The sequence below is a fragment of the Rousettus aegyptiacus genome, unplaced genomic scaffold (genome assembly GCF_014176215.1).
Source record: "Rousettus aegyptiacus isolate mRouAeg1 unplaced genomic scaffold, mRouAeg1.p scaffold_m13_p_16, whole genome shotgun sequence".
Taxonomy (NCBI): domain Eukaryota; kingdom Metazoa; phylum Chordata; class Mammalia; order Chiroptera; family Pteropodidae; genus Rousettus; species Rousettus aegyptiacus.
Genome location: NW_023416291.1, coordinates 273,257 through 285,162, shown reverse-complemented (window position 1 = coordinate 285,162; position 11,906 = coordinate 273,257). Strand labels below are relative to the sequence as shown.

Here is an 11,906-nt window from a genome sequence, read left to right as displayed (position 1 = left end):
CGGTCACCACAGCCCTCTCCAGCATGCAGACAGGTGCCTGGCACATAGTAGGTGCTCATAAGCACCCTCTGATGAATGCGGGCGATTCCTCTGTGATGGCCACAATCACTACTGTCACTCAGGCTTTCAGAGAGTAAACCAGGCATGGAGAGTACTTGGCCCAGCACCCTACACCAAGCGCCCAGCACCTCACGTGTGATCAGCACAGACTCAGCGAAAGCCACCTCTATCACCACTTCTCAGACAAGGAAACTGGGACACACAGGAGGTAAGTGACTTTTCTGGATCGCAGAGTGTTCAGTGGTGTCTGACCTGGATCAGTTTGACTTCCTTCCCTGTACGATTTTTAAACAGAAGTTATTCAATGCCATAAATGTTACCTTCTGCACAAACAACCTGCTGAAAAAATGCTTTGAAATAGAACACCACCTCACAATAACAGCCTCATTTATCCGTGTTTACCGAGAGCTACACACTTGCTTTGTAGGAATTTTTCCTGCTAAGGGCCCTGAGATTGGTTCTATTATTATCCTTGTGCTCTTGATAAAAGCCGAGGCAGAGAGAGGTGAGTGACTGGGCCGAGCTCCCAGCCTGGGATGATGGGGCACGGCTTCGCCCTGTGGAGGTCCCACGGAGTTACCCCAGGCTGACCGAGGGGGTTCTGGTTCTGAGTGCCTCGAGGGAGAAAAAGAACCCGCTGCAGAGTCTCAAACAAAGGGCCCAGCGGTGTCATTCTCAGGGTACAGGCCCCTGCACTCTCGCCATTCATAAAGCCTTCCATTCACTGGGATTTGAGAGAAAATCCCCCCAAACCGGGGTCTCGGCCTTTTGGGAATGCCTGTCATTTGAAAACATGAATGGCTGGTTCCCGTGGGCGCGTTCAAGATGGGACTTGGAGCCTCGCCCTGAAGCGGACCCAACCGTGGAGCTGTGTCTCCGACACCCAGGACAGGTATACACACCTCTCCAAGAAGCCGGGCGCGGGAGCAGAGGCACAGCCGGGCTTCACCGGGCAGAAGCAGCTGAGCCCCGTGTCTGGGCGGGGCTGTCACACAGGACTGGGAGACACTGGCCCCGCCTCCCCGGGGCCTCGAGCTGCTGTGCTGGCTCTGCATCCACGTCACTTTGGCACATTATTGTTCACTCAGATGCTGTCATTTCAGCATTGTCCCACTGTTTCACCGCGGAAGGGCAGTCCCGAGCTGCCCTGACCCCACGCCCTCTCTGCATCTCCTCCAAGGCCTTGGGAGCATCCCCATTGCCCGGGAGTCCAAGACGCCACACGTCAAGGAAGCGGGACATTTTCTGAACCCACTTGTTTAAATCTGTCCCACCGTGCAATTCCTTGACGTCTGACGGCCCAGAGATGTGCCTCATGGGAGCAAAATGAGAACAGGCATGCGAGGCCGGCGGGCCTTCCGGCGCCTGTTTCAGCTCAGAATCTGTTTGGTACAAGACACGAAAGGCCACCATGAGTGAAGGGCACATGACGAGCCCACGGGTGCCACCGGGGCTGTGTCCATGGCCTTCGCCTTCTCCACAGCGAGCATGCGCCATCCTGTTGGAGCGACTCACGCCGGTGCTGCCGCCACACCAGAAGCTGCTTCACCTGGAACTGGTGACCTGGCCGCGCTCCGCTTCTGGTCTAACATGAGAAGAACGAGGCCGCCGCACGGGCTGCCGCCCTCATGTTTATTTCACCTGATTCAAGAAGAGCACAACTCGGAGACGTGCCAGCATGTGATTGATGTGATTGAAGCAGCTTTGTCCCCAGACGGAGCCTCTTTGTCTCAAGACGGGGCAGACCCTCTGTGGGACCCAGCACCCTGGTGGGGCCGCCTCTGCTGTCAGACGGTCTGGGACGCAGCCCGCTCTCTGCCACCAGCACGTCTGCACCCCGTGGGGCACCGGCAGAGGCGTGTGTTTGGTCTCTAAGCCCCTGCCAGCAGCTGGTCCCCCTGCCCTCTCCCGCCATGTGCCTGGAGCTCGTCGGAGTCCAATCAGGTGAGGCAGGTGGCAGACACCTATAGCCCACAAGCCACCATTCGTGTTTTAGTTGTTTCTGCTTAACAAAAAAAGTCACAATGAGACTAAGCTAACGTCGCTATGTCCCCAGGTCCTGTCCTCGCATGTCCATCTCCCGCGCCCACAGATCCTGAGCGCACCGTGACAAGCCCTCCACCGGCCGGCCTTCCCGGGCTGTGGGGCTGCCGGCTGCGAGCTCACACGGGTTCCCAACCCACGGGGCTTCACGTGAACCTGCACTGCAAACACCATCGGCTGTTTGCTCAGATGAAACTCCACCCTGGTAGGTACAGACGCGACTTCCTGGACGAGAAACAGTCTGACTGTGTGTGCAGAAGCTGTACCTCGCCACATAGACAGGTCGACTGCAGACAGGCGGAGCTGCGCAAGCCCGACCGGACCTGAGCCCTCTGATTCTGTTAGCCAGACCGGAGCCACAGGCCTCTGATCGGCCAAGCAGGTGGCCAACCACACGCCTGCCGGCCACCTGAGCAAGAAGACGACAGCATACTTTTTCGTCGCTAAGAAGATGCACATGTCCTCGGAGGCTGGGGCTTCTCAGGCAGACACGGCACCGGGTAGGTCCCTACAGGATGGCTGATGCCCAAGCGGGAACTGTCCAGAATGAAAATATAGACAAATTCTTGTACATGGCTGTTGTCATTAGCCTCCGCACACCTCCAGTAGCAGTCCAGGCTGCCGAACGCGGGCCCTGAGGCCTCACACGGTCCTGCGGTGTCCGCAGGACTGTGCACTGAAGGGGGCAGGGCCGCCGTCACTCCCTGGACCCTGCCCCGCCCCCACCGCCTTCTACTCTACACAGGAAACAGCGGGGGACAGGGACAGAGCAGCGGGAGGCCAACTGCCAAGAGCAGGGCGGGTCCTTCTGTAGCCCACGTGCCCGCCTCCCGACAACCATGTCAGAAGGCCCTGCACCTCTGGTAAACGGCCTTGACGCTCGGGATGAGGTGCGCAGCAACTAGAAAATAAGAGACTCTAATGTGCTGAATAAAGTAAAACAGAATGACGCGAGGAAACAAACTCTATAAATTCAGAATCCCATAGCACTTTGAAATTCAGCACGAGAGTTCTTCAAGACAACAGAAGAGAATTTTGATTAGAAGTCGGCTAGAAATGCCGCTCAGAGCTAATGAGAGGAACGACGATGATTACTGTGATCAGTCTCGCTGGGCGGCCGAAGCGCCGCCCGTCTGGCAGCCGTGGTGCGTGTCGTCGCCCCCGTCAGCGCCAGGCCGAGGCCCGAGGCTGCGGGATGCCCTCCACCGCGGGGACCACCCCGCGGCGTCTCGTAACCGCCTCACCCAGGGGCGGCCGCTCTGTCTTAGCGGTTCGGTTCCTGACTCGGCCGGCTTTACGGCATTCTGTCCACCTGGCTTTACGGCAGTCCCTGCGCCTGGCTTTACGGCAGTCCCTGCACCTGCAGACGTGGCTCCCAGCAGGGATGCTCAGGCCGCGCATCGGAAGCACGGGTCAGGCGCGCCCCATCCTCGGTGGTCGTCTGAAGCCCCTCTCTGACCGTGGCCACCCTCTCTGCAACCCTCCCCTCCGACACACGGCAGGAAACCCCTCCTGGGCCTGGATGGCTTAACAAAAACTTTTCTCCAAAACAAAAATTTTAACTTTACTCTGTCGACTCAATTTTGTTTTCCGAGAGCGTGGTGATCACTGAGCGTTCCTAAGCAAGCTCCATTCGGGCAGAACGACCCCCGCTTACGCCCGGCGAGCCCTCAGGCTTGGCTAAGTCCTCGTTCTCCGTGGACGTCAGGCTGCTCTGACTTCTGACCACTTTGCACCTGTGGAAAATGGGACTGATGGGGGTCTCTGCAGACATCGCTGTCCTCGTCCAGGGAGTGAGTGACACAACAAAATCGTCCCAAAGATTTGCGAGAGCAGCCACACGCCACGCAGAAAGCCCTCGACGACTGGTGTGGCTGCTGCTGCCTGTGGCCAGTGGGCGATGGAAGGCCAGGGCCAGCCCACAGCAGCCGCCTCCTCTCCTCCTCCTCCGGCCTTGTTCTCCTCTTCACAAGGTTTCACGGTCCCTTTCCTCTGCGGGGCGGCCTGATGAGGCAGCAGGGAGCGCTGTGAACTGCTAAGGAGAAGCAGACCTTTGGGGGGAGCATTTCGCGCTGCCTGCTCGGTCCCTTGACACCAGACACAAGAAATAGCGGGGTCCCCCTTCATGAAAAAGGTTTTCTTGCTAAATCCATATTGCTTTATGGCGCAGGCCCTCATCACCGTGTCTCCACAGATGACACAGCTGGGCAGGGGCCAGACAGGTCCCTGGAGACCGAGGCCGCATGAAAGCCTCCATGGGCTCTGTCATCTCCCTCAGCTCTGCTCCAGTTCGGAAAGACAGGCTCCCGGCAGATGGGTCTCCTGGCCTCTTTCCTACATGACTTGAATTGCTTTTCAGAGACACCACAGATCAAAGTCACTGATGCTGCAGCCACTTCTTACATGTCAGGGACCAAGTGACAAGGCCAGCAGCAGACACTGCGTTAACGACCGCGCATTCCATGACCTGCTTTCGAACACGGTCGCTAGGGGTATGCGTGGCTTCGGCTTTCCCAGGGTTGCAGTGACACACCTCTCCCTCAGTTATCCGTCCAGTTGGGTGGACAGTGACTGACCCCTGATGCCCGCACTGTGCCCTGTAAGAAGCTTCTGGTTTTAATCCTCGACGGGAACTGCCCAGATCACGACAGCCAGAAGACAGCCATGCCCACGTCATCCGATGTCTCAGGCACTTTCCTGTCTTAGGCGGAACGAGGAGGGGTGCCCCACGCCCGGAAACAAAGTCTGCGGCTAAAAGGATCGATGCACCTGACCGTCGCCCAGCAGCACCGCCTCCCTGAACGCGGTGCCATGACACAGACCTCCGGTCACAGCTGCACTAACCTCCTCACAGCCAGTGTCAAACGATCAGTGAGTCCCAGGAGAGTCTTTCAAAGGAACAATCGACCGAAAGAATGTTCAACGCTCTTGGCATTTACACATTCAGCGACCGGGAGAAAGAAGGTCAGAGGTGAAAGGTCATGGTAGGAATCCTCCAGCTTTACCTGTGAGCAGGAGGGTATACGACGGAGTGCTGGGAGGATGGCTGTGTGACACCAGCATGCGCCGCGGCGTTTTCTCTGCGGCAGAGGATTCCGCGGTGTCCACCGACAGGTCCACCCGGGGGGGGGGCTCGCCCCCACCGAGGTGGGGGTGATGAGTAAGAAAGAGAGCAGCCGCCACCCCTGCTTCTGCCCCCCACACCAAGGGTCTTGCACTGAAGCCCCGAGCGGGTTCAAGAGCTGAAAATGAAAGGTCTTAACGCAAATCGGTTGCTGCGACGTCACAGTACACCGCCCGGCGGGTGTGCAAAGGTGACGTCGCGGCACTGACGCTCGACGCCCCACGACTTCGCTGTGCCTCGGCTCGCTCTGTTCCGTCGCCGCGGGAAAGGGACGTCATTTCCACAGGCTCCTCCACGGGTCTACAAGGGCGGAAGCCATTATATCACTGGGCAACTTTTATCGTGTAAAATCCTATTTCAATTGTGAAACAAAGAGCAGAGACTTCCGAATCATCACGCTAAATCGCGGCACACAGGTGACCACACGACGGCCTGCAAATGCGAAGTCAGCTCAGGCACAGGTGCCGTGGCGGGGGCAGGGGGACGGCTGAAAGTAACTGAAATCTTTCCATAGCTCTTTTATGCTTTCTTCGTTTCTAATGAGACACTTGAAGCTTGAAGCACACACGTGAAGACCAGCGATGCCCTCATCGGTGTGTGTGTTGGGTGGGGGGACAGCTGACCCCCAGCACGCGCCAGTAGCCGATCACAACACGACACGCCCGACAGGCCACACAGAACATGAGGCACTCAAAGAACGTGGCTCTGCAGCCCCCCTGGAGCGACGGCGGGGCCTCAGGACGCAGAGGTCACCGTGACCAGTGGGGCCGGGGCTGCCCTCGGACTTGCCGTGGCCGCGCGTCAAACTCTCAAGAGCTCTGCGGGCCAGCTGTTACCGGTCCGCTGAGCCACAGGAGCTCATGATCAAATAGACTGTAGAACAAGTGAAGATAAATGCACATCTCAAACTCACCATTTCCACCTATGTTTACATTTACCGCGTTCTCCTATTGCCTGTGCTCCTGAGGTGGCGTCTGGTGACAGCACCACGCAGGGAGTGCTACCAGGCACCTGCTCCCAAACGCACGTTCAGCGACGCCACCCTGGCCGGCCAGGGGCGGACCGTGGCGGACCGTGGCGGAAACCCGCTCGAGCCTGGCTGTGGCGCCGAAGCTGAGACTGGAGTTACCGGATACGGTCTGCTCGGGGCGGGGGACGGGGGGGGGGGTGACTACACAGCAGCTCAGGCACAGGACTGAGTGGTGGTTGCAAAGAGTTTGTGACATGGGCGCCACTCGCTGTGTCAAAGCGTGGTTGGGCCTTTCACATAACTGTGTGCGTCCTTTATGTAATTAAGGTGCATCAAAAATTTATAAATATACATATAATTTTTTGCAGAGCTGGCTCTTAAACATTTACCAGCACATAACTAGTGAAACTCTTAAATAGAAAGAGCTGTCTTTGGGGAAAAAACCAACCTATATTCTCAAATAGTAAAGGAGAAAACTAATTCTCATCCACTAGGTGGCAGTGACAAGAATTTAAAAAATCTCAGGAAAAAACTAGAAGAAAAACAAATTTACATAGAAATCACTTCATTTGTTTTCATTTATTAATATTAGAAAAAATGATTTTTTAAAAGATGTCTTGTACATGCTATTTATAAAAATAATCCGCATTCAGTATAAAACGTTTTAAAAAATGAACAAGGGGGTACCAATTAAGTAAAATTACTTAGGAATTAAGTACTGTCAGTATTTTGATGACTATCCTTGTAGGCATCTTGTAAAACCAGATTATACAGACTTCTTGATAACTATTTTTTTCCCTATAGCATCAAACTTTTTATGTCAAGAAATATATGCAACGTCACTTTCAGACACCGCGTAACATTTGGTCATCTGGCCGTGAGGCGACAATCACCTTTCTGTTTACTAGTGGACATTTCACTAATAACGACTTTTCCAGATGCCTGCATGCCTCTCTTCTCCATATTTTGGGGTTGTGAAAATACAGTTAAATAATTTGGTCACTTTCTGAAAACTCGAAACAAACTGCCAGCACCTCGACAGCAAGATCCCAAGCGCAGGTTTCCGCTGAGGTGTGGGTACGGGTTGCCGGTCCAGCTGGCTTCGTGCCCCGCGGTGGAGGGCAGTGGGGGAGGGGCGAGCAGTCCCGCCACCCACAGCCCATGCAGTGGCCTGGCGACCGTGCGACCCCGGAGCTCGCGGGGCGTCCCCCGCGCCGTGGGCCAGGGGAAAGTGCCAGGCACCGGCACAGGCCCTACCAACCCTCTGCCATTCCCGCCTCGGTTGCAGCCCGTGCGAGCCGGACCAGTGCCTGGACGCCACGCGGGTCACACTGAAGGCGCCAGTCCCCCGCGGAGGGACACCGTCCGCACCCACGGCCACGCAGCGCCTCTGGGGGGACATGCGCGGGGCGCCCCAACTCCCACTGCCCCGACAAGGCGGGAGCGGCCCACAAAACCGCCCGGGCTGGCCGTCCCTCACTGTGACCTGGGCTATCTCCATGGAAGGGCTGCGTGACATGGCGTGTATTTCTCAGACCGGAGCTGGATCAAACTCTTGGGGTCCCCTGCTGCCATCCCCCGCTGCACCGGCGCTCCACGAAGGAAGTGGACTCCTGGGCCCCTCGGCAGCGCCCCCACAGCCACTGGGTGCCCTCCTGTCACAGGCGGCACCCCTGACCCAGACAGCCCCAATCCCGCCACTCCTCAAATAACTGTCTTTACGCACGATGCCCTTTTTCTTAACCTGTGACTTTCAAGATCGTGCCACTAAATAACAATCGGAGCTGTGGCTTGCCCTTGCGAGGCGAGGCGGCCGCTGTTCACCAACACCGTGGCTGTCTCCCTGGCACAGGTGGCATTGCCCTGCCCTCACTTCCTTTGGCCATGGACGTGTGAGCAGAGACATGCCCTCTCCCACAGAGACCTTCGCCCTCAGTCCCCTGTCACCACGTCACGTCCAACAGCACCCAGGTGGCAGACACTCCGCCCGCCTGGTGCTCCGAGTGACAACGGTGGGAGCCACGGTCCCCAGTAACCCAAGACGCACACGAGTGAGCAAGAGATGCCTTGTGGCTTTTGGTCACTGAGTCTGGGGCTCTCTGTGACTCAGTGCGACCTGGCCCGTTCCGCCTGGTACCCCGCTGGGCACCGGGAGGGGACACCTGTGCGGGCCCCTGGCCATCTCGCTTCTCTCTGAGAGCATCAGCGCTCACCGCAGCGCGGCCTCCGTCAGTGGCGGCCCTTCCCCTGAAAGGCGCTCGCCCTGGGAGGGATGGCTGCCACACCACCACACTCTGCCCGAAGGCAGGACGCCGTCCGCCCAGGCGGGGCCACTGTCCCTGCCTCTGACGTCCCCAGGGCCAGCGTTTCACTCCGTGCTAACCGCCCCCGCCGTCTTCACGGCAAACCAGCCAGTCTTCTCGTTCCTGTCAGACCTTAAGCCTGGACTCACTCCCCAGCTCACGGGTGCCGCCGCCCTGCTCCCGGCCCTCGGGCATCAGCCCCTCAGGGCCCCAGTGACGGAGGGGATGACGGACCTGGCAGGGACGCAAGGCCCGAGACTCTGACAGCGAAGGGGCCGGTTACGTATCGCTATAACAACGCCCCGCGTCCTGACCACAAAAAAGTAGGATGTTTGCGGTTTTTAAAACCTCCATATTAAAATGATTCCAGCCACTCTTTGGCAGGTCCGTCCACCGCGAAAATCGTTTCCTCAGTTTATCACCTGGAGGGGAAAAGCACTGCGCAGTGGCCCGTGGTGAGACGGTGCGACAGACCAGCAGCTGCAGTGTGCCAGGCCGGCCAGGCAGGACAAGGCCACCACAAAGGCGCGTTGTACCACACCCACGGGGCCGCCGGGAAAAGCGCGGGCACGGGAGGGGGGCGCGGGGCGCTGACGTCCACTCAGACGGCCCTCAGGCAGGTGGCCGCTGGTCCCTGCAAAGCGCGCCACAGCTCAGCAGACTGAAAACTCTGCAAGATTCACCCACACCCCCTGCCCAGGGCCACCAAACCCGTTCCCACCTCACAGCCCGCAGCCAACTGGATCACGTGGCACACAAATTGGATTTGACTCCATGAAGCCTGGTACTGAATACCAGCTCAGCCTTCCTAATTAAAAGTAATTTAATTTATTACCCCAGAATGCCAGAAAATAAATGAAATTATGGTCTCTCACAGTAATCTCTTCTCTCCACCATCCCTGCTCCATCCCAGATGTTTATAGCAAAGCAAGGTGGAGGAGGAACTAAAAAAAACACAGACTCCATTTCAGTTATTTCTGTGACACTTCGTGAGCGCCGACATTATCATCTGTGGACACACACACACGTCTGCTGCGCAAAGACGTTAGGAGGGTCTGGAGCCGCAGGGCTCTCGGATGCCCAGCATCCCCGCTGTGGAGACCAGGAGGCGGATCCCAGGGCGGGCGCCCGGCCTGAGGCAGGCCACCTCGCTTCCAGTCAGGGCTCTGCCGCCACGCAGTGTCCACGCGACCACGAACGGGTGTGGGAGAAGGGCGCCCTGGTCTCCCTGCGTCCGATCTCTCCCAGCCGCTGTTCGGTCACAGGGGTAACCCGTCAGGTGAGGCTGCCGGCATCGCGACAGCCCTCGCAGACAACGCACTTCCTCTCCGGGTTCACCGCGGACACCCAGCGCCCGGGAGCAAGGACTACGGGTGCGCAGAGCCAGCCGTCTGCTGAGGCCCCTCCCTCCACTTAACCTGCTCTGTTTGGGGTCCTTGCTGGACCTGGAGACGTGGGTACCAGGTTCAGCCGTCGGCATGGTGGGCAGGTAAACGAGCTCAATTTAGCGACCCGTCTTGTCGCAAATACTTGGGACTGCAGTCAGCTTAGAGAGCTCGCCCTTCTGGAAACGATGCAGGAAATTCAGGGAACATTGTTTTCTCAGTTTCATTGTATAGATGGAAGGGAACATAGCAAGATTGGCCAATGAACATGAAACTGAAGCCCACATAAGTGCTGACGGTCGGGGGACCATCCAGGACGGGTCTGCCGCGTGCACGCCGCGGACTGTTCCGTGCACCTCGGTTTCATTTTCTAAAATCCCCCAAAATTGAAAAGCCCCGCGTCGTTGACGTGGCTCCCCACACAGTGCTCCTTGGCTCATTTCCCTTGCTTCTCCCCGGGAGCAGCACCCCTTAGTAAGAGCACCAGGGCTCAAGCGCTGGCCCCCCTGACACCCCCGCTTGGTGTGTGGCAGTCTGCCTGCTCATGCACAAAATGGGGGTGATGTCATAAACGACACAATGCATGGAACGAAGCCACAAAGTACTAAGCGACCATGAATTGCTTTGAACAGATCCTTAACGTTCATTCATTCAACAAACGCTTCCTGAGCTCTGACCAGGCGCTGGAAAAGCCTAAGACACCGAGACCGAAATCGGCGAGGCCAGCACAGCCCCAACCCACCAACGCGCAGCTTCCGGGACAGGACGATGCTCGGTCACTGTTCCCTGGCACACCAGTGTCCCCACGGGAGGATGACCCATCCTATCCAGCCCTCTAGTGTTTGGATTGCAGAGTTTGGAAACTGAAAAAAAAACTAAAAGTTGATAATGTATTTTTAAAAGAACTTAATCATAAAATTAATATGTCGATTAGAGAAATGAATGAAACAAAAGAAAGTAAATCTATATAATAATAATAACGTACACAGCACTAGCGCAGCAGTAAAACCGTGACAGCCACCATTCATGCCAGACGTGCTCTTGCGTTTTATAGGGATTATTTTATTTAATCTTCATCAGAACCCAGTGAAATAGGCCTTGTCATTATCTTCATTTTTAAAATGAAGAAACTGAAGCACAGAAAAAACTTCTATCAAAATTTTGATGTATAGGTTTCCGTTTTTTCCAGTGCATATATCCATATATTTACACCTTTTTAACCAAATTAGGTAAATACGGTTCATGTTCTTTTTCAATGTTTTGTCCTTTACTTTTTAAAATTTTTTAGGTGAGGCAACCCTTGGTTGATGTCACAGATTGCAAGGACCTTGTCAGCTTACAATCCCTTATTTTTTATTTTTTATGCCTATAGCACCTGGTCTTCCTAGGTGGTCTCCCATCCAAGTACTAACCAGGCCCGACCCTGCTTAGCTTCTGAGATCAGACAGGATCCGGCTTGTTCTGGGTGGCGTGGCCGTAGACTTGTGTTCTTTTTAATATGCTTTTTCACTCAACAAAAATAACAAGCACATTTTCTCATGTTATTAACTATTGTGCCATGTGATTTTAAGAGTATTATATAAAATCAAGACTATAAACATCCTTGAGATGCACTTATAACTTTCATGACAAAGCAGCCCAAATCCTCTGATCCTCTGACGATTTTTCAGCATGTTTTCCCAGCCTTTATGAATGCAGCATCTTATGGACAGCAGCATGGCAGGGGGACCAGGCACCGCCCCCCCCCATGGCTCTGAAGCTCTTACTGGGAGGGGGACAGAGGTCTGGGGTCCAGAACACAGAGGGCCGCATGCCCGGCGCCTGACGTTAAGAACCCCTGTGCGACTGGCTCTCCCCAAGCCAGAACAGTGGCTGAGGGACAAATCAATGCAATTTAAGATGTCTGAACCAAAAATGCTGCTTTTCCATGCAAAAACAAACCAAAGAAAGGTTCGAGGACTTTCATTAGATGCCTTGCTTTTGGTTGCTCTGTTTGAAGTGTAAACACTGAGCTCACACTG

At 55.9% G+C, this 11,906-nt stretch overlaps 1 pseudogene; it reads right to left on the bottom strand.

Annotated features, from left to right (window-relative positions):
* Positions 1-11,248: 11,248 nt before the first annotated feature.
* Positions 11,249-11,367, bottom strand: LOC118612561 (annotated as a pseudogene).
* Positions 11,368-11,906: the final 539 nt, after the last annotated feature.